Below are 23,270 nucleotides of genomic sequence, written 5' to 3'. Positions count from 1 at the left end.
ACCAAATTCTCTGCTGGATGTTGAGCAACATCTAATACATATATTAGTGGATTGTTTCCAAGGTACTTTCTTACCTTTATTTATATGATGATTGCACAGACGTGTTGCAATTTGACAAACGTTTAAAAAGGCTACTTTTGGAAATCCCACTATGACTACAGAAGCGAAGTCATTGATAAGGGAGCTCTGGATTTTAGGTGTTTAGTTTGCGAAAACAAGTTCTGCAAACGTAGCCTTAATTGAATTGAAATTACATTTATAGAGCGCGATGGCTACCCGGACGCCTCCCAGCGCTGCGGACGGGTACAGAAGACAGAACAGTGAGAGGTGAATACAGATCTAAAAGAGCCAGGTTTTAAGGAGCATTCAGAACATGAGCAGATTGGACTCTTTCCGTAAATGAAGTGGAAGGGCATTCCAACCGATGGCAGCATTATATGAAAAGGAGCGACCACCACATCTGGCTCTCCTTATTCTGAGTTGTAGGGAGAGAAAAGAGGCAGTTGAACGAAGGTCTCTCCTAGGTTGATAGGGACCTTAATGAAGGTTTAGCTAATTTATATGGACTTAGGTGCTGGGTGACTAGTTTGGCAGTTCGATATTTAAAGACTATAGGTATAGATTTGAGATTATTATGATGGTTGCCCTGGCACCAATGAAGATGCAATAGCATCAAACAAAGGTCATACCACTCCTAACTGGTGTTATGAGCTTGGCAGAAGCTTTCGGTACAGTGGTTGTATGTTACAGTAAGAAACACTGATTCTCAGAAATCATAGCATGATTTCTAAAGGATACATACATTTAGAAATGATATCAATTCGTCACTTCAGGGATTGGTTCAGCTTGTACATGACAACATCACTGAGATTTGACCATGACAATTTGTTATTATTACAGATGTTCAACTCTACATGCACATCAAATATTGGTTTATATTGGTTTTGTATTGCCCTTCCTGGATTGATTTTTCAACAAAACTGTTATATTTAGAAGGGAGGAACCAATCTTATTTATTTGTGGAACAATTCTTACTTAGAAAGAGAATTAGGAAAATGATCCAGTGGAACTCCAAGAACAATTTCAAGATTAAGTTGCAGTTAATACTTTTGTGGGAACAAATTGGATTTATTTGTTTTCAGACTAGACATTGAGATGCGTTGTTGCTAATTTTGTATTCTATTTTTCTAATGAGCACAGGTCATTTTGCATTCTATGTTTTTTAATGAATGCAAACAACCATTGATTTAGGAACTGTGTGTGCAAAGATACTGGATGTATTGTGTTTTTGCACTCGTTGTCGACAACCACCCAGATATGAATTCACAACCTGTGACAAAACCCTTAATTTAAATTGAATTTTTTGATACATCCCACACAATTTCTTTCTTACACTTTGCACTTAATTCTCAACTGAAAATTAAGTTTAATTGCTACTTCCACAATTCGTGAGTTACATTTCTTTGTTTGCCTTGAGCTCTCACATTTCCCCCTCTGATGATATCTTCACTCAAACCTTTTGGGTAGTGCTTTGGTTGTGTGTATCATGTCTACTATGAGTATTTAGGTCGAATAATCGTTTTCGGAGTACTTCATTTGAAATCGTTTTAGTTATTGAAGTTGCTCATGGCATATTAATATAAATATTCTGCTTATCAAATGTCTACCTTTTGATTGATATGCTCCAAATACCGTAGTGAGTTTTATCCATAATCTGTTGGCAACTAGTGATAACCATTTCTTGAATGTTGCTTTATTATTTGAAGAGAAACTTTGCAGTGTTTGCGGTGATCTTTCTTTTTTTAGGGCTTTTTCAGAATAAAAGTTGTTTCAATTCTAAAATAAATATGATTGTGATTGTGGGTCAGGGACATGTATGCTCCATGAATCTTATTTAACAGTCCACAGTTCAAACATTTTAATATGGAGTTGGAATAAGAATGTCCTGTATGGATGTTGCCAAAAAGCATTGATTGATGTCTGTGGACTAGGGCTGTGGGCTGTGTCAGTTAGGGGTGGGCGGAATTTGCGTAATCGCGTTACGCAAATCTCCGCGAAACGGTAAAATATCTCCGCGAACACGCGGAAATTCCGCGAACACGCGGAATTGCTTGTTCGCGATGCTTTTTCCCTGTTCACAATTGCTGTTTGCGTGCTCGGGGAGAAATATCTCGCGAACACGCATTTTGAGAACGCGAACAAGCAAAAATTTCGCGAAATCGCGGAAAGCAGACTTTTGAGCAATTTTGCGTTCTCCGCGGAACGCGAAATTACGCAAATTACGCAAATTCCGCGAGCGGAACGGAATTTACCGCCCAGGCCTAGTGTCAGTAGAACACAGATTTGTGTGAAACGGTAATCTAAAGACAAGAGGTACATGGTAAAGGGCACTGTAGACCAATTCTTGTGGACACTAAAACCATGGACTCTGGACACAGAATATATAGATGCTATGTAGTAACCATGGTGAATAGGTCAAATATTATTTCACCATTCTATTTTAAAATTAACAAATAGGACAGCAACACCTGCTCTCGCCGTTGGGCAAAATGTGTTTTATGCGAATTACATACATTATCATGCACACCCTGTATAGTATGCAATCAGGGCGGCTGCTCCTGGGAAGCAGCAGTGGGGTGAGGGGAGGGGGAGGAGGGTTACAAAAAAAAAAAAAAAAATCACTTACCTGCCGACTGTCCGGCCACCACTTCTCCTCCGTCCTCTTCCTGGCTTCTTTTGTGGAAACAGGAAGCAGGAAGCACCCAGGCTCCCAGGCTCCCCATAGCCAATCGCAATGCTGCAATGCAGCGTTGTGATTGGTCTGAGCGCTGTGGTTCGGTGCTCACCCAGGGAATCGGAGTCTGGGCATGGTCTAAATGCAGGCTGTAATGCAGCCTGCATGGAGAACATGCAAAGTGCGCATAAATGTTTGGCCGGCCCGAGATGGCCGGTCAAACATTCATGCGCATTTACATAGTCCCCACCACTCCTCTCCCTGCTCTGAGAGCAGCGCAGATCTGCTTGCCGACATACTGCAGCAGGAACACATAAAATTATAATAATGTGAGTTATAATTTTATTTTTCCTTTTTTTCACTGTTAAAGGCAGTGGGCCACCTTAGGGAAGGAGCTGCCACTGTATGCAATTTGTGAATGCAGAAGGGAATATGTTGATTTGCATAATGAACAGGATTCGCAAAGTCACAAGTACTTATTTGCTCCAGGCTCAACTTACATGGCTTTCTGCCTCCTTTGTGAATCATCAACTCGCCATCAGGTCTCCTTCTTAAGTTTTCCTTATTCTGCATAGCTCTTGCTTATAGTGCTTATCTGATCTATTCGAAAAGAAATTCTAGAAGTCATAGAATGTAAAAGGATCTTGAACAGACCACCATGGACATGCTTACCGTTTTCTGTAGTTCGAACATTATTGCATGTTTAGATGTTTCAGCACAGTTAGTAAATTAGCATTATGTTGAAATATATTCTAGTTTAAAAATGAGCGCTAGCGGACAAACTGATTGAGGTATCCCTTTCTGCTTACGTCATGCCAAAAATAAGGCTCTCCTCAAGTCAATTCATAACATGTTATCACAGCGCACTTTAGTGTTCTGGTGGCACAGTGTTCCTTTCCATGCCAATGAAGTGCCTTGACATGCTGAATTGGCAGTAGTAGCATTTGTTTCACCTATCCCCCCCATAGTCGCACGTTGCAGCTCAGGTCTGAGAGGTGCATTAAAGTTGGAGCCTCTTCACTGACCTTCCAGACGCAAACATCCTTGCTAGCGTTGCCTGCAATACAACTTATTCCATTCAATTGGATATGCCACACTGGCAATGGCACTACCTGATAAAATAACTCCACACACCATCCAACAGAACACCTTAGTAAACAGTGCAAATACATAAAAGGCAGCCCATATATGCCCTATAATTAAGTTAACTGAGCTCAAACACTACTCATCCTCTTAAAGGTGACTCACAAAATGACTCATAGGTACGTCTTCTAATAGCCATTCAGCACGGTCCATGCAGCTCCTAGGTGGTCATCATGGCTCTTGAACAGCACCCAACACCTCCAAGTACCTCACGCACAAACTGTGCACCAGGCACCCAGCGACTTGGTAATATCTCCAGCACACCCTTCAAACACGGACATATCAGTGATTCAGGTAGGCTTATTACAAACAGTAGCCACGGACGACGGAGATTCTCAAGGCAAATCTCTGGTCTGTGATGGAACCCACAGAACCAAGGATCTAAAGTACCCCGACTTCTCTACTGCTAAGAGTCCTTACTAATTACAAACTAACAAGCGTGATATGACTTGACACGGCATGGTACGACATAACTGAGCATAGCACAGCATAATAAACAACAATAATCAAACTGAGGCATGGAGATCTCCAGAGGACACATTACCTCATTACCTTCTCATATCTACACTGTACAGTTGTAACCAGACTTCCCTTTAGTTCGAGGCCATGTTATTTTGTTGACCTTTTTTTGGGTCATAAACATGAGTCAAAAAAGGTTAAAGATACCCATAACATAGGAAAGCTTGCATTGCTGCTTCTTTGCTGCAACCAATTTATGCACGTTTGTGTAAGAGTTTCAAGCTTGCAAACGTTTGTTTGAACTACAACTATTATGTGTCTGTGAAGGAAGCTTGCACTGCTGCTGCACATATTTCGGTTTGTACATCGGCTGCTGCAGCCTGTTCGGTACCTGGCACTATGTGTGTCAGTAAAGCTTTGTATAAATACTTCCCTACACAAAAGGGAAAATGATTGATCTTGCTAATGCTAATTTTATTTTTCATTACATCCCAGTACACAAATTGTAATGTTTACTTCTATTAAGGCCTTACAGGTTCTGAAACTAATTTGCCACACTCTTTCTTCAAAAGTCTTCAAGGACTTCCTGTGGCAGCATAATGTGGTTCTCATTAAGCACATCCTTTAAGACCCAAGAGGATTTCAGGCAAGGAAGTAGGAGAGACAAATGAATCAACATCCAGTCAGATATGTGAAATTGATGATCAAACTGTATGTAAGAGTTATTCTTCAAAAACCTAAGGCAGAGCAAGAGCAAATGGCAAACATGCTATTTTCCTTTTTATGCAGAGTTAATACATTGTTTAAACGTCTTCCCTTAAAAATAGTGAAATGCATAGATATGTCCACAGTGACCTGGGTAGCCTATCATTAAATCCATTTCATGCACATGGTTTCACATAATGCTTATTAAAAAGACACGTTATTTTAGTCTTAATGAGTTCATCGCTTCTGTCCCAGCATGCTTTTATAACCTTTCAACAAAGAAATTCAAAAACTCAAAGGTTCTTTAGCTCTCTCAAGTGGATTGATGGTGATAAAGGACGTCATTGATATTTGGGAAAATTATACCGTATTGTGGAATTTTTTAGAATGGTTGCTGTCGTAAAACCCTAAGTGAAATAATTGGATAACGTTCTGCAAGATTAAAGCCATGTGTGTGTAAGTTGTGTGTTTGCGTCTTTTAGCTTTTATAAATGGATTCCAGCATAACTGTAGTCCACTAGCTTGGCTCGAGTAGTTACTTAGGCGTAACAGAGCTAAAGATGTTGGTGAGACTAATGCATAAAGTGTAAAATAGGTGTTGAACGCAATCCATTGTAATGGGTTCATCTTTGTTATCAAATGTCTTCAGTCTTTCCTTTTTGAGACTTTGTCATCAGAGTGCGTTGATTTGCAAGAAAGGTAAATGGTTATTTAAAGTTTGCAAAGTTATAAGAGTGTAAACCTTTGAATATCTCAGAATATCGATAACAACATAAATATTGTTTCCTTAATATATCGATTATAAAATATCACTCCTGTGGTTATACGTCTTTTTAAATTAACTTTAGTGGGCTAACTTGTTTGTAAACAATGATTAAGACACTACATCTTTGTCAGGCGATATTAAGTCCCCTATATTGTGATACCTTACCCCCTACAGGATTTCTGGGAAATTGGGGGTGCAACTAAACCAAGGAACTCTTCTGGCACCCTCTACTGGCCTACATGAAATGCAGTTCCTTCTGCATTATCTAAAAACTTTATCTGCAAGGCAATCCACAAACGTATTCCACTATACTTAGCCTCCGTGATAAAGATCTGTGGCAACAACAATAACATCTGCATAATCAACACCACAAGAATAGAAACCAAGAAGTACAAGAAAGAGAAGACCAAACAACCATCCTTCTTGTGCTACGCGCGAAGAGCCTGGAATACCTTCTCTGTAAAGAAACGTCAGGTGCCCACTCAACTCCACATTAAGCCTAGGTTGAGTTCGCGGAGTTCAACTACGCGGAACTCCGCAAAGTGACAAAGAAACTCTGCCACCCTAAGCAAAGTTCCTCAAGCGGCAGAGTAGGTCACCTCGAGTCATTTGCACTGATTTTTAGGGCCGGGTGTTTTTCCCGTGCTGTAAAATCTTGCACAGTGCAAGAGGGCGCTGCTTCTTTCTGCCACTTGAGTAGAACTTCTACTCGAGCGGCAGCTTCCTCAACGTAAATGGAAGGTTTCTCAAAGCAAGCGGTAGCGACCATCTGGACCGCTGGCACCGAGAAATCTCACAGGGAAGTGGTCTAACACATCTTCCTCGCTCACGCTGACCAACTTACCGTTGATGAGCGTGAGCGAGGAAAAAACTCTGCACGGCGTATTCAGAACTCTGCGAGCTCTGCACAGCGCGGAGTGTGAAAAAACCCTGAAAACTTCACAAAGGGAGCAGAGTTCATCGCCCAGGCTTACTCCACATATTACTTTCTAAGTGCTGCAGTGAGGAATGAATCTGGCAGGAAGGGGGCAGCTACTCTTGATATTTTCATGTAGCTGGTAGGTGGAACGATAAACCAAATATCCAGTTGAAAAAAACTGAGACTAAAATTCCTTGGTGTGCTGGTCCAAGATGGACTGGTCAATGTCAATGATTCCTTATCCAAAGAAGCTAATGTCTGAACGAGGGTGCACCAAAGCCCATTACGAATGCATATGTTGGACTTGGCCCTTTTTGCAGGGTCATCCCTAAACTTTTTGCCTTTCTCCTAGCCTTTTTTCTGACTTGGTGTTGGTGGTTTTAGGACTCTGGGCACTTTAGCACTGCTGTCCAGTGTAAAGTGTGTGTGCTCTCTGTGTAGATATAGTAAGATTGGTCTACACCCGTTTGGCCAATTTAATCTACCTGTCAGTCCCTTGTAAAGTTGTATCTCAGATACCCAGGGCTGGTAAATTAAATGATACTGGTGGGCTTGCAGCGCTGATTGCGCCACCCACCAAAGTAGCCTTGCAAACCTATCTCAGGCCTCTGCCATTGCAGGGCCTGTGCACGCAGTATCACTGCCGCTGTGATGTAGCACCTAAAGTGTGTGCCAGGTCTGTGACCACCCTTTTACTGCATGTCAGTCACCCATAAGGTAGGCCCTAGCTAGCCCTATGGGCAGGGTGCATTGTAGGTAAAAGATAGGACATGCACCTTAAGTGTGTGACATGTCCTGGTAGTGACATCAGCCATTTTGGTTTCTCACTACTGTGGGGCTGCACTCCCATAGGAATGCATTGGGGATTCCCTGATAAGTGTTTCAGTGGTAATTCCTGATATGAGAGGAGCAGTGTGGTCAAGGTTAGTATATTTGGAATAGTAATAATAAATGCTGCACAATGGTGTGCGCAGATTTATTATAACTATTTTAGAAATGCCACTTTTAGAAGTTGGCATTTCTTTGTGCTATGTGTCTGCCTGCCTGATGTGAATTGCATGTCTGGCTTTTGAGTGACAGGGGCTGGGAGGTGTGTGTGGCTCCAGAAGGGGCAGGGTGAGTCAGCACTAGGCTGAATAGGACATCTACATTTGGAGTAGTGGAAGGGGTAGTCTCCTGACCCTGAATACGATTGTGCCTGCCCTGTACAATTCTGGCTCCGCCCCCTATGGTGTGTCTGATCACCTAGCCCCCACCTGACAAAGGGGAAGAGGAGCCTGGTAAACAGAGTGCTCCAATTCCTCCCTGAATCAGTTTTTGCTGGATCCCTCAAGCCCTGTACTGCAGTCAAAGGAATGTGGATTATAAATATAGGGGCTGTGACCCCAGGATGGGGAGTTGTTCCTGTGCGTGCTGGGGCTTTGCTGCTGCTGGGCTCCAGGAGGAACGGCCACAAGGGAATGCCTCCCTGCTGGAGGGCCCTGTGTGCTGGCCTGCCTGGGCCCAGCTTTGCCCCCTTGAACTTTAAGGACTTCCAGGAACTGTGGGCATTGAGCCTTGTGAGCGCTGTACTTTATCTGCCAGGAGAGAGGAGCTGGCTCATCTACAGCGTGAGGCTGTGAGGGAACCCTGGCATGTGGGATTCACACTGCGTTGCTGATTTGAAGCAGGAGCCCACCCCGCATGACTGCCGTGCAGCGTTGCGCTGCGGGACGTTTCATGAAGAAAACCCCGGCATGAGGGATTCCCCCGAGCTGGTGGAAAGGAGCAGGAGCCCACCCTGCATTGGTGCATCTCCGGCGGGAGCCTACCCCGCGTTGTGGGTGTTTCGGCAGCAGAGCGGGATCACACCCTGCACTGCTGCAGCTTATGAGAGCAGGTGCACACCCCGTATTTCAGTGCCACCTTTTGGGCGGGAGCCCACCCCGCAAGTGTGCTCATTGGAGCGGGAGCCCACCCCGCAATTGATGTTGCCGGAGAAACCGCCGCCACCTCAAGCGACCCGGAAGCCAGGCAGAGTTGTGCCTGACTGTGGGTGGAGCCTCGCGGGTGCCATTTCCGCCTTCCCCTGTCCAGGAGAAGGCGACCTGCAAGCCAGGAAACTCAGGCTGCGAGGAAGGCGGACCTCTGTGTGTCGGGTGGGAGCCCCACGCGTTCTGCCAGAGAAGTCCCAAGCCCCAGGAGAGGGCCCGGGTGAAGTCGCAGGCTCCCTGTCGAAGTCCTGGTCCCAGGAAGGGGGACCAGGCGAAGTGCGAGACCCAAGGTGTCCGAGCCAAGCCCCGGTGAGTGGGGCTTCTCATTTGAATTGTTGGGACCGATCGAGGGTTCCCAGGGCACCACAGTGCCAAGGCATTTCCCTCAGCTGCCCTGCCTGACAGTGGGCAGCTGCAACGTTGTGGGCATTCCTGCATTAGAGTCCCTGAGGGGGGGGCTCCACCGGCACAGTAGTGCCAGTGCCTTCATTTGCTGGTCACAGCTGCGCCACCGTTTTGGGCCAGATTTGTTTTAGAAGACCCGTCCATTGCTAAGAGTCCCAGTGGGGACCCAGGAGGCAAAGTGGTGCCAGCGCAATTGTGCGCCTGTGATTCTGCTGCATTGGCAGCCCGCCCTGACATTTAGGACATAGGGCATTTGAGCCCTCTGAGAAGGCCAGTTGGCCAGGGGGTCAGTTGTAGGTTGGAAGAGTGTCAGGCCCTAAATGTGATTTATGTGGTGCCTATTAGGAATGTGATTTAAGTACCCTGATTTATGCCTCTATTGTGATTTCTGCATGTGAGGTTATTGCATAATGTGTTTATGCTGGTGAGGATATTTTTGCCTAATGTGTTTATGCTTAGGAGGTTGGCGCATATGGTGTTTTACGCCTAATGTGATGCTGAGTGCATAATATGATTTATGGTGCAGGATATAATGCTGAGTACAGTGTTGTGCCAGTAGTTACTGGTTGTGGCCTACATTTTCTATTTGTGCTTTGTGATGGTTCTGACAGTGGCCCCATTGGCCCTGTCATGTGTATATAATCCCCTGCGAATATTGCCTAGTGCCAGTTGGCATAGTATAAATGTTTGAATATGTTTCTAATGTGTTTATGATAATACAAAGGCTATTTTTAATATAACCTTGTGTGGAGTTTCTTTTGTGGTGTGCCTAGTGTGTTGCTGCCTTGTGTGTGTGTTGCGCAAACGCTTTACACATTGCCTCTGGGATAAGCCTGACTGCTCGTGCCAAGCTACCAAGTGGGTGAGCAGGGTTATCTTCAGTGTGTAACTCCCTTACCCTGACTAGAGTGGTGGTTTGTTCCTGGCTGAGGTGCAAGCCCTAGCCAACCAGAAATACACTTATCGCCATGAATGGTGCAACAAACCTGAAAGATATAGGATTTACTCAACGCTATTGCAATGCCGTGTAGGGTCTACGAGTTAACTGCAGATAACCAATATAGCAATCATTTCATGTATCCAGATTCCATCTGTTGTACTTCTAGGTCGGATTGCCTCATCTGTTCTCTACTGCTCTCTCCTGAGGTGAAGTAAGGTTAGCTATGCTTGCTTAAGCATTCTCTGCTGTGTGTTATAGTTCATAATTTTCCTCTAGTTCTTTGCCATTGATGAGGGTAAGCACTTTCACATCACCAAGTTACACAAAATGGCACACTCTTGCACAATATTCCCCATTTTCCATGAATATGACAGAATCCAACACTGCTTTTTGAACAGGCATACAAATTGTTGCTTCTGATTAAAAAAAAATTGACTGTGAACTACATGTTATGCCTCAGAACCAAGGTAAGCAGTTTCATGTTCTTGGCAGTCAGTCTTTTTTCCATACACAGCCCCTCTCAAAAGTTATTCAGTTATTCCTGAGTGAGCACTGAGTAGTTGCCCATTGAGCATATGCAAATATATGTGTGTGGCTCCCCTGGATACCCAGGGTACTTTGCAAGCAAGAATTTGCTCTGTGTACATGATAGATTATAATCTGATGGCAATTTGGCTCAAGGTCCTAGAGAATTATATAGAAGGTGCAATGATGCCCATACTATAGTTGCATACTACCGGAAAGTGTTAGCTTTTGCAGTTTGTGTTATATGTACCTATCGTCTTGGAGCACCTTATAGGGCACCTTATTGTTCTATATGAACAGTTGCCTGTGATGTGAGGCTTTGCAATTACCTTTTACCTTCAGAAATCCCCAGTTCATATTGGTGACCTACTGTTTGACTAGATGGAATTCCTCATGGAAAGACTTTTGAGTGCATCACTGACTTTCCCTGTGGCATTTGACACTGATGTTTATATGGTGTCTGTGTGCCACCCTTGCTTTCCTACAGGTACCCTATCTGAAAGTAGTAGAGGGTATACAAGTCTCAATGTGGTTCATATTGTCTCCCTATGATTCCCAATCATATCAACCTGATATCCTGATAACCACCAACCTTGTTTTTCTCGACTAAACTTCAAGGGATGTTGAGAACGATAAATGACTGCAGACATCATTTTGCCAGATTCTGATTTATGTTGCCGTCATGTGATATGGGTTTCATGATTTTGTTTTTTAAGTTAAAGGTATTTTTTAATTGATTGGTTGATTTCAAGGTATTTCTGAATATTTTCTCATTGGCTGCTAATATAGCCACTCCATTGCACTACAATTCGTTGTCTTGTACTCATTCTAATGTGTTTTGCATTCTTTTAAGCGTGTTGAAACACCGCCCTCTGTTAAGGAATGTTTGAAAGTAACACAGAACCTACTGCTCATATTGTGTGTTACATTGATCAGGGTGGTGCTGTGTTAGCAGGGTCGGACTGATACATAAAATAGGCCCAGGCATCAAAACAAAATTGGCCCCCATTAGTGAATTAAAAGGCTAAAGAAGTGGTATTTGTTTGACAATTGGGGCAGTTTTGAATTTGTAAAGACACATAGTACAAATGTTTTGCATTGTATTGAAGACTGCTTGGATTAGTGTTTGTTGCAGGCAGTGCCTCCACTAGCTTCAACTGCCTTTGCCTCCTCCGAAAGACCTTCAAATGGATACCCCCCGAATACAGAAAGACCGTCACCCATGCACTTATAACCAACAGACTGGACTACGGCAATGCCCTCTACGCAGGAATCAACAGAACTCTGCTACACAAACTCCAAACCATCCAGAACACAGCAGCCAGACTCGTACTCCGGACACCACGACACAAACACATGACCCAACACCTACGTGACCTCCACTGGCTCCCCGTCGAGAAGAGAGTGACCTTCAAACTTCTCACCCATGCCTACAAATTCCTCCACAACATCGGACCCAAATACCTCAACGAGAGAGTCTCCTTCCACGTACCCAAAAGGAACCTCTGCTCCGCCGACCCTGCCCTAGCAGAGACCCCCCCGCATCTGCAGAAACAGAGCTGGCGAACGAGCCTTCTCCTACATCGCAGCCAAAACCTGGAACGGACTCCCAGCAAACATCAGATGCTCCCCGAACCTGCACACCTTCAGGAAGAACTGACTGAACTGGAGCTGCGCCCCCCAGCGCCTTGAGACCCTCACGGGTGAGTAGCCCGCTTTATAAAACCCCTGATTGATTGATTGATTGTTTGTGGTACTATCAGGGAAATTAACAATAAAAACCGGCCCTGTAACCATAAAACAGGCCTACAAACAGCCGGGGGAAAAAAACACATTCTGTCCTGTCAGACCAGCCCTTCGGGCACTGCTTGATTCCAGTCTGACCCTGGTTGTTAGTTGTTTTACTGCTTTATCATGTTTTGTACAGATTTTGTTGGGTTTGCGTCGTGTTTCTTCATCTTTGTACAATATTCAAATCACAGTTTCTGGTAGTACCTGTGACGAATGGGATTTTGCTCATTTGGGCTTTTGTTTTTCCAGAATCGTCAAAAGAAAAATAATTTGTTTATTTATTAGATGTGCACCACACAAATGTAGTCAATAGAAGTAATGAAAAAGTAAATAAACTTGTAACAAGTGCCACAAAATCATTGTTCTCCCACAGAATTCCCAAATTGTCGCCTATGTTATGGGATGTGCTAAAAAAAAAGGCGGAGTTCTTTCCTTTCAGTGCAATGCCTCCTCTACTTTATGCATTTGAAGTTTGAAGAGATGTTCGATTTTTTGCATTGATGAGGACACCAATGATTTGAATGGCTTGATATTGGTAAGGAGGTGATAAGATTTTGCATGAAGTAGAGACAGGCTTTATGAGGCCCTGTGATGCTTTCAGTAACTTTGTGGTCCTTAGTTTACTTCACAAATCCATGAATATGTTGGAAATACTGACCTTTCAGTGGGTGCTTCGGAATCGATAGAAAGCCTCATTGTTCAATTTCAGCTTTGGAAACTTTTAAAGGTCAATGATTGAAATGATTGGCTTGCCTCCTATCCTACAACTTTTGCTATGTTGAATTTCGTAATTAGGTTTAATTGTTTAATTATGGTGTTTAATGTGTGGGGTTGAAGGTTTACTATTACATTTTAAGGAACTGTCAGGGCAATAACACAAATGTGTATTAGATGCTCTGTAGTACTTTCTTGACCTTTCAGAAAAAAAAATATTCAATGCATTCTTCTCATGGTCTGTCCTTGAGCCTGGGAAAACTATGAATATTACACCTATCACATTTCAATTTTTGACTTTGAATTATAGGGACATCATAAATGAGGAATAAGTGTGCTTCAATAACAGTTTCTCTCGGATGTTCAATGCATTGAAAGTAATTGCCACTAGAAACTGACTTCAATTTAGTCTGATTGGATAAAGACGTTAAATGATTTTGGATGTATTTGTACACGTGGAACCATTTTTGCTAGGATGTTCATTGCTTCTTTCTTGCTTAATTGTGAGACTGAGAAGAAATCAGTGAGTACATATATTTCAGAAAAGACATATATACTGATGATTACAAGATGATTTCTATGCGTCTCTGCTTTGTGCATACTCAAATTACAGGTTATTTGTTTGGTCAACTTACCTGATCCTGAATTCCCTTTTCTATGTTTTATTTTTACTGGGTATGACCTGCAGAATTAAAATTCAATTACAACTTCAGTGCTAGTCAATGTGGAATTACAGCACAACTGCTTAAAATATTCATAAATTCATACAGTTCACTTACAAATTATTATTTTTAGGGATATGTAAAGTTTCCAAACATTGCTTTCTCATATTTAGTTACATTTTCTCAACAAAGCAATTGAAAAATCTCAACATTATTTATCCACTTAATGTGGAACTCTAAGCGTGAGGTGAGAGGTCTGTGGTGTTTGTTTAGTGCATAACTAGTATGTACATTCATTGTATTGAAGCACTGATATAAACAGTTATTGGTAACAAGTATTATCTAAAGAATTTTCATTCAAGTGTGAATGGTGAGGTTAAAGTATTTGTGTGAGTGGGGCTTTAAAAATTAAGTATTGTATATATTATTGCATCAATGGTATGCCACAGAATCTTTTCATGCTGTAAAGTGGATACATTTCACGATTTTAAGATATTGTCTATTATCAACAGAATTGTGCACATTATACCAAGTAAAAAGGTAGTTTGAAAAAAGTATTTAGCACCTTGTTCTCTAGGTATGTATGGCATCCTTTTAGTATCTTTTCTTTTCTTCTCTAGATGATCCAGTTACTGTTGGAGGCACATAAACCACAGCAACACCATATTCTGTTAATTGATCACTTATCCAACCTTTGCCTAGAGTTTGATTTCCAGTTTCTTTAAGTTTCAAGCTTTACCCATCACCAAAGAAGATGAGAATGAGAGAGACAACCAGGAGGACCAAATCACACAACTGCGCACCAGAGCAGGTAAATATTCTATAATGACTTCTCAAAGACTTGTAACATGTAATTCATTGTTATTCGTTTTCCATCTTTAAGCAATGCGACAGACAATCTTTGTTATTGATTGTGTTGTTTGGAATAGATTTTTGCACAAGGGTTTCCTGCAAGCTATGTATAACAAGTAATCCTTTTAGATATTAAAAAAAGTATTGACATTTGAAACCAAGTAAGATTAATCTCCTGTGGAAATATAATGCATAACAATGCAGCTTTGTTGTAAGCATTCATGAGAGGAAAGGTTGAGTCTCAAACTTTTACAAACCAATAAACCATGAAGCCTGTGAATGTCTGAAACAGCATTATTTTTGCATGCGTTTGGAAAGAGTGGTGTATGGTAGGAAGGAAGGAAGTGTAACCAGGCAGGGTATTCTAACCTTCACACTCTTCACTCAACCCCGACTTGTGGATGACCAACTTTTCAAGGTTCTCTTGTAATGCTGTCTCATTGCTAATATGCTCAGGGCTGTATTGTGAGTCTGGCAGTCCATGGACAGCCGGACTCAAGGGAGCACGGTGGTTGGGGTCTTCTGACCACCATATTACGATTAGGGCAGTCGCACCGCCATTGCCCCGCTGCAGCTGCCAGGGAACCACAGTTCCCTGGCAGTGTTGTGCCGGTCACTAGGTAGCAACATGCTTGGCTGGACCGCCGCGGTCCTGCCAAGCATATTAGGAGTTTCCTCTCTGCCATGGTTTCTATGGTGGTTCCTCCTCCATTAAGACGCTGGCGCAGAGGGAACAAAGCCTCTGCACCCTAGGGTGCATTCAGGGGGCAGAACAACATGTGTCCCCCGTGTGCATGCACCCCAATTCCTGCACAACATGGACTTTTCAGTCCATTCCGTGCAGAAACAGTTTTTGGTGTTCCCATTGCGAAGACCATATTTAGAGGCACTGCCGTGGGAATGCCCCAAAAAATCCCGCCAGACAGGAGGAAACTCCTAACCTGGCAAGCGGCCCGACCACGGGTTTGGCGGTGCAGCGGCAGGGCAGATCTGGCACAGCACCGCCAAACTCATAATCAGGCCCTCAGTGTATCTCAACAGTTACAACTCAGATGTAAATCCCAAACTGCCATCTGTAAATAGTTAACACAAGTGCAGCTTGTCACACTGGGTAGTTAACATGTATTCCAAAGTCTCTGTAGTCTATTCAGTTTGTAATTGTTGCACTTGTATGACCTCCTGCCTTAGTCCTGGCAAATAAATGAAAACAATAACATATAAATGCATTTTATAAACGGTGTTGAGGGTTTAGAAAACATGAAGTCCAGGTATGGTGTGATAATTATCAACATGCATACAACATATTCCAATGACCGTAAACAATTTAAATGTTAGTCTACCGTCAGTCTAACTCATATCTTCTGAAATGGACATATGTGACATAAGTACAGCTGTAGCAGACTTTTATACTTTTGCTGGACAAACAAGATATCATAGGGCTAAGTAGCATAGTTAGTTAATAAGTCTTTGAATTCATAAAGACAACTTTTTTGGATTATACCTTTTTTGGAAAATACATCTGTGAAGCTTTGTAAGCTTACGGACTATGGCACCCTAGCATTTCAGGTGTGTTTGTTCAATTCTAACGTATCTAAACCTGTTGCTTTTGGATGTTTGCACTGGAATAGGGGGTGAGTGTCTGAAAAGTTTCAGTGCTCCGTCCATCATCTCCTTGTGTTTGCTTTGTTCGCCCTAAGTTGGCAGGGCATGCCCAGACCGGTCCCTTGCTTACTTTGCCACTGGATTCAAGCTAGCCTGGCTGATGAGGGCTATTTCCCCTAAACGGTCCCAGGATGCTTGTTTCGGGTCCAGGGAAGACCTGGCTTGGCAGTTCGGGCTGGACTGTTTCCATGACGAACAGGGTTAAGACTGATTTGAATATGGCTGGGTCTGAACTGGGGTGACAAAATGAGCTAAAAAACAATGATGGATTCAACCCAGATCTGTGAATGGGGGTGAGTGTCTGAAAAGTTTCAGTGCTCTGTCCATCCTCTCCTTTTGTTTGCCCTAAGATGGCAGGAAATGCCCAGACGTGGGTCCCTTGCTCACTTTGCCACTGGATTCAAGCTAGCCTGGCGGATGAGGGGTGTTACCATGAAACCGGTCCCAGGATGCTTGTTTCTGGTCCTGGGAAGACCTGGCTTGACAGTTCGGACTGGACTGTTCCCATTAGGAACAGGGTTAAGACTGCTTTACATATGGCTGGATCTGAACTGGGGTGACGAACTGAGCTTAAGAACGATGATGGATTCAACCCAGATCTGTGACTGGGGGTGAGTGTCTGAAATGTTTCAGCGCTCCGTCCATCATCTCCTTGTGTTTGCACTGGTATAGCACAGCAGTAAACTTCTCACTCAAATTATATTAGTTAATACAGTTGATTGCCATGTTTTTAAAGTTCTGTATGGCAAGTATTTATAACATGTCCACAACCACACATCCAATCTGATGAGTATTCTAGAATGGGGAGGATCCATCAGAGATATGAGTAAGGGAGGCTGCTAATGATAATATGTATCCTTCTGGTTCCGTTCTTGGACATACGTTCTGCAAATCCACTTCCATCAAATGCTGTTATTAAAATAGAAAGCCAAGCAAAGACAGTAAACATTGGCAAAGCCAATAAGGCTGGTCTTGGCAGGCTGGGGCAATAGTTATTTATTTGTTTTGAATTGCAGGCATATGCCACAAATTACATTGAAGAAAAGGAAAGAAAGCTTACCACCCCAAAATGTAGTGGCCATGTGCTTGCAACAAAATGTTTAAATAATTAACTGCTGCAATTTAATTTTAATAGAATAGAATTGGTGCTACTTTGCAGGTATGTCTAATTAGAACAGGTATAAACCCCCTTTTTAATTTTAGTGTGCAAGGATGACTAAAAGAATAAAAACGATAAATGATAGAAAGAAAACGTATTGGCAAAATACCAGACTTTACAATGAAATGCACTTCTTTTTAGGAGGATGTGCACGTGTGATCAAGCGAAATGCTGCCACTCACAGTACAATAGAGCCAATGGCTGAAGTGTCCTTACTCATTGGCCCATGCTTGATGGTGTGATGGGTGGAAACACAAAATATTAATGACAGTTGAACAGACCAATGAATGAATAGATGTATTTTTTTAATTTTTAACTTGAATAAATTAGACTATCTTTAGACCAGACCTAAACATAACTTCTTTGGAATCCACAAATACATCACCTGCTTGCTCTATTGTTTATTTGTAAAAGCTCAAAAAAGACAATTTTCTGAATCCCTCAATACAGGGTGGGACTTACAATGTGACAAGACAGTGTCCGATTTATGTTAAATTGAACCCAAGAGTAAATCAAAGTCATTGTGTTTCTGTCTGGTTTAATCCGTACATATGATGCCCCATCGGATGTGATGACTTAAAATTCCAGACAACGGTACCAAGATGCCTAGCTTCAATGGTTGCATGCGTTTTACACTTTATTGTTGTGCCAGACATTCTCTGAGAACATGAACTCAGAATTAGGAGCCCAAGTCATCCTTCTTTTCCAGAAGGGAAGATAGCAGAACTGCATCATGAGTTTTATTCTGTTTGAGTGAAAAACGAATGACCCAGACACAAGTGTGCCCAAATTGCAAGTAAAGCATTAGGAACAGAAGAATCTGTTAATTTCCTAAGCATGCAGAAAATGTTTCCTATTTGTGTTGTGGGAAGATTTGGGGTGCTTCTGACTCTTCCCAAGTTTGACCAAATATTTCTACTTGCCTCATGACAATGTCTGAGGGCATGGTTATCACACCCAGAGTCTGGCGGATGGCAAATGCAGGATGCAACACAACTGGACTTTAAACAGGCAGTTCAGACTCTTGTAATTCCCAGAGTGGACTATGGGAGTGTCGCTCTCTTCGGCCTACTGCCCCTCTTAGACCCTCAATTAATGCAGCCGCTAGACTCATCAAAGGCTCCAAAAGAACTTCTCACATCTCCCCTGCCCTTCGTGCCCTCAACTGGCTACCTTTCGAAGCCAGAATCCATTTGAGAATTGCCTGCATGACACACAAGGCACTGCACCACAAAACCCCAAGATATCTAGCGGAGAAATTGGTACCATCGTGAGGTATCAGAACTACAGGAGTTCCGATAACCTTCTATTGAAACCACAACGATTTTCCAAGAAGAAAACATATAACCGTACCTTCTCATGAATGGCCCCTAGGATTTGGAACGCCTTGCCTCCTGACACAAGACTGAACCCCTCCACAACATTGTTCAAAAAAGAAGTGAAAGCGATCCTTTTGGCCAAATTCACCTGAACTATTTTTATATTCATATATATATGTTCGTATTCATACTTGATACGATTTATGTATTTATCTAACTCACAGTATTTTACACTTATGTCTACCACCTATATCTGTCTTGTAAAGCGCTCTGATACACGCAAGGGTCTTGTTCGCACTATACAAAACACTCAAAATAAATAAAATAAAATAAATACTATCTTCTACCAACATAAGGCAGGTGCTTGGGAAGGGTGTCATCAAAATGACTACACTCGAAATAGTGTTTTATTTGTAGAAATTGTCCGGTCTTTCTCTGCCAGAATTCAGTTTTTAAACTTTTTCTAGATACTATTGAGTTGGGTAACAATAAACATCTGTTATTCAGCACCAAGATACCCTTGGGTGAATGTGCACTTTATAAATACACCTCATGTTATGCTCTATCCTCTAATATAAGGAAGATATAATGTGGGGAGAGGATGTGGCCTAACGGCTAGAGCGGTCACCCTCGGAGCGGGGAACCTGGTTTGATCCTCGACAGGGATGCTCAACATTCTGTGATTCTGGGCAAATCACTAAAGGCCTTATTGATGAGCCCCTGCGTTACTTTTGCACTGGTGCATATAATGCACCATTTTGCGCCATATTTACAAAATGACACATCTAGGCAGATGCATCACTTATGTGCTACATTATACCTGCATCAGGTATAATGTATGCAGGGTGGGCATTCCCCCACAAGAAAGAGTCGTAGGAGTGGCGCAGTGAAATACTCATGGAAGGCGTAAGGGTGATGCAGGCCCTTTCACATGGGACTTGCCCAATGTGAAAAAACACATTGCTGGAGATGCATTTGTTTTTAGACACACCCCAGCAATGCGCCACTTTTGTGCGGACAGATACGTCAGTAATACTGACATATTTGTCATTTCTTGCGACATGATACATCATACAGTAAATATGACATCCATCATGTCGCAAGGAGGGCTCACTGAGAAGTGTCGCAAAACTCATAAATGAGGCCCTGAATCTCCCCGTGCCTAACAAAAAATTAATGTGTCCTTCTGTAACACAACTGGTGCTCATGTAAAGCGCTCTGATACCTTCTGGTCTAGTTCGCGCTATATAAAACTGCCCCCCCCAAAAAAAACTCTACTTACAATTCAATCCCTTTCTTTAATCAAATTCTGAGCTGTTGAAAATGGGTGTTAGTGGCAACATGAAGGAGGTACACTTAGTATGTCTATGTGTATTGTGTATGATTAGACAGGGCTTTAGAGTAGGCTGGCAAGCAAACAATCATGTTAAATTTGCACTGATCAGATTTCTGCCCACTTAACACAATTTAACACTTTTAAAGTAGTGGTTTTCTCGCACAACAATGCTGGTGCTAATTTCACACATATAAATAATGGCAATCAGGCAGAAACGTGGCCTGAGCATTTTATTTCACATTTAGGCCGTCACTACAGGTGGGTTGGAAATCAGGGTTTGGTCAGTAACTCAGGTTGCTGACAGACTCAAGAACTCCGAGAGATGCTTAATTGAGCATGCAGTTATGGCATATAATGTTTTTCCACGATTGTTTTCTAGAGTAACATTTGCTAGATCAAACCTTGTGGAGATTGTCTGCCCTGGAATTGGGCAATAACCCACGGAATGTGGTGCAGTAACACCAATCCTTTTTTTTTTTTGCAGAGTTTTATATAGCATGAACTTGACCCGAATCCAATCAGGTATCAGAGCGCTTTACATAGCACCAGTTACGTTACATGAGAACACACATTCACTTTTTTTTAGTCATGGGGAGATTAAGTGATTTGCCCAGAATCACAGGATGTTCAGCATCATTACCGAGACTCGAACCCAGTTCCCCAGGTCCGAGATTGAGCGCCCTAGCTGTTAGGCCAACTCCTCTCCCCTATCTCTTCCTATCTCTCCAATCTTCCTAATAATTCCTTATTCCATATGAGACAACTTGTAATACATGGGTAATTTTGAATCCCAGAATTTTGGATAACCGCATTAGCACTAATTTTGAGGTTAACAATATTTTGAGTTTAATGTTACTGGTTTAGAAGGATTGATGATGTCCTAACAAGGGTCTCATTAGGAAAGAAATTAACAGTTGTGGTACTTCAATTACACAGTTGTGGACTCAGCCTGAAAAATCTGATAGACTCTTATTGAGACTGTTTGTGTACATTTTCTTATCCTGACTGCCATCGAGTGGGCTGGGTCCTTCAACTTTACCCAACCAAACCACAAACTCTAGTGCAAAGTCACACATCTGGCAGTACGAACACGGATTAGTGTCGCACAACTTCAGTCTCTCTTTCTGTTTATCTATCACATTTTGATATGTTTCTGCTCAATTGCACGTTCTTTAGACGTATATTTCCTTCTGGGAGCACCTTCTGTGTCAGAACCGATCCTTTTATGCTAGCTGGCTGTATGCACACTTTCCAATGCTTTTAAAAATACTGGTTATATGTTTAATTCACTCTTCTTCTCTGCATGCGTATTACATCCTAGACTCTGTTTTTTATATCCCGAGATTACTTGTTCAGTCCCTTACAACTGCTGCCGTGATAACTGTGTAACTTGGAGAAGCAGGAAGTTTCACTTAGCTTCCAAGGACTGCCCCGCCATGAGTTTAGAACAGCCCACACACACTCCTGAAGTAGAACCAGGTTTCCTTCTTAGCATAAATTGAACCCATGACCTTGTGCCCGAAGGCAACAGAGCTGTCTACTCAGCTACCAGTGCCCAAAACGTCAATGTTTTAAAGGCTATTCGCAGATTGTGCAGAAATAATGACTTCAGTGTGTGAAGTTCTTTTTTCCTACAGCAAAAGGAAGCAGCATGTGACCACAGCGAGCCTTTGCTAATGCAAGAGGATTATTGCTAGTATGTGCACGTAAGAGTCTTACGCACCATAGTTACTTTTGTTTGCTATTTAAAGGTTTATCAGTCACATTGATATATTCATTCTGGCAGTGCACTTTCAACTCAAGGTATCTGCAGTGTAACAATGTGGTAAATTAGACCCAGGTGCTACCATTAAAACGGGGCACAAATTAAGTTTAAAAACCATTTTAGCTCTCGCACTGATTGAGCTCAAAGTTCACTCAAGTCTATGTTTAAAGAAGTACTTACAACTATATACTACATGCTGACCTATGACCATGTAAAGCAATGATTTAAGTAATTATGCATGGAAAAGGTGCAAAAGACAGTTTGGCACTTTATTCTGTTTTTTTTGTTGCCCAGCTAATAAAGGGTGGAAAAAATAAACCCTATACAGTGCACAAAGCTTATTTGCTCCAAGTTGTTGCAGCATCCCTTATTACATAAGGATCTAAATGACCCGCATAACTGTATAAAATCCCCAGTGGCATTGCAGGGCTAGATTGACATTACTTGACCAATATTTTTGTCTTCAACTTTCAGCTCTCCAAAATGAATATGAATACAATTACATTTTTAATTGTATAGCAAAGATTTTGATCTGATACATTTTACTGAGCAGTGTTGGAGATTGTGTCTGTGTTCGTGCGAGTGAATTAACTTGGCACCATAATATCACATACATTAAACTGGAGGGTGACGCCATACTTGATGGTGTCTCTGCTTCTATGGCAGTATAATAGACTATAGTATGCAGAGCAGGTGCAAACCCTCCATGAGCAAATACATTTTGTGCAGGAATCTTTCTGCGCTTTACTGTCCTCAGCACATGAAATGGATAGCATTTTGTGCAAATCACATTACTGACAATTTTGTGTGCAATTCTGTGTTTTTCCTGCTTCGTGCTCACAGTTGTGGTCATAAGTTTGCGTTCAAACCACGACTTAAGATCCTACTCGGTACTTAATTACTACTAGTTCTAGAGTGTGTATAGCTACAGTTCAAGCCCATTTTAGCACTCCCACTATGGTCTAAATAAGTCCCTAAGGGCCTTATGTAGGTAGCCTAACATTTACCACTTCATAAATACCGAATTTTACCGATTCGGTATTTATGAAGTGGTAAATGCTATGTAGGTAATCCATCGGTAATATTTACTGTTTCGGAATGGGTCAGTAATTTAGAATTGGTATTTACCGATTCGGTAATGGTAACTGGCCTCCCATTGATTCCTATGGGCCAGGAGGCCCATAGGAATCAATGGGAAGCCAGTTACCATTACCGAATCGGTAAATACCGATTCGGTAATGGGGGGAGCACAATCAAGGGTGGCAGGGTGTCACAGTGACACCCTGTTGCACCCCTGATTCCTGCATGTGTGCACATGTGGCACACATACATGCCCTAAGGGCATGTATGTCTGCCACATTGCACACTTCAAAGTGCAAAAAAATGCTTTTTCACAGCAATTCGTCATTTACCACCAACTTTTAGTTGGTGGTAAATAACG

General features: G+C 42.3%; 1 protein-coding gene across 4 annotated transcripts in view; it reads left to right on the top strand.

Moving 5' to 3' along the window:
- ERC2 (ELKS/RAB6-interacting/CAST family member 2) overlaps nt 1-23,270 on the top strand; it is a 2,271,945-nt gene that overhangs the window by 2,023,863 nt on the left and 224,812 nt on the right. For all 4 annotated transcript variants that reach the window (XM_085624647.1, XM_085624646.1, XM_085624648.1 and 1 more), the window contains one exon: nt 14,357-14,547. The gene's annotated coding sequence lies outside the window, so the exon portion shown is untranslated. The remainder of the gene's footprint in view (nt 1-14,356; nt 14,548-23,270) is intronic.

This window comes from Triturus cristatus, chromosome 9 (assembly GCF_964204655.1).
Source record: "Triturus cristatus chromosome 9, aTriCri1.1, whole genome shotgun sequence".
In the NCBI taxonomy this organism is placed as follows: Eukaryota; Metazoa; Chordata; class Amphibia; order Caudata; family Salamandridae; genus Triturus; species Triturus cristatus.
The sequence above is the reverse complement of the archived record's forward strand: the minus strand, read 5'-3'. Positions and strand labels throughout refer to the sequence as shown.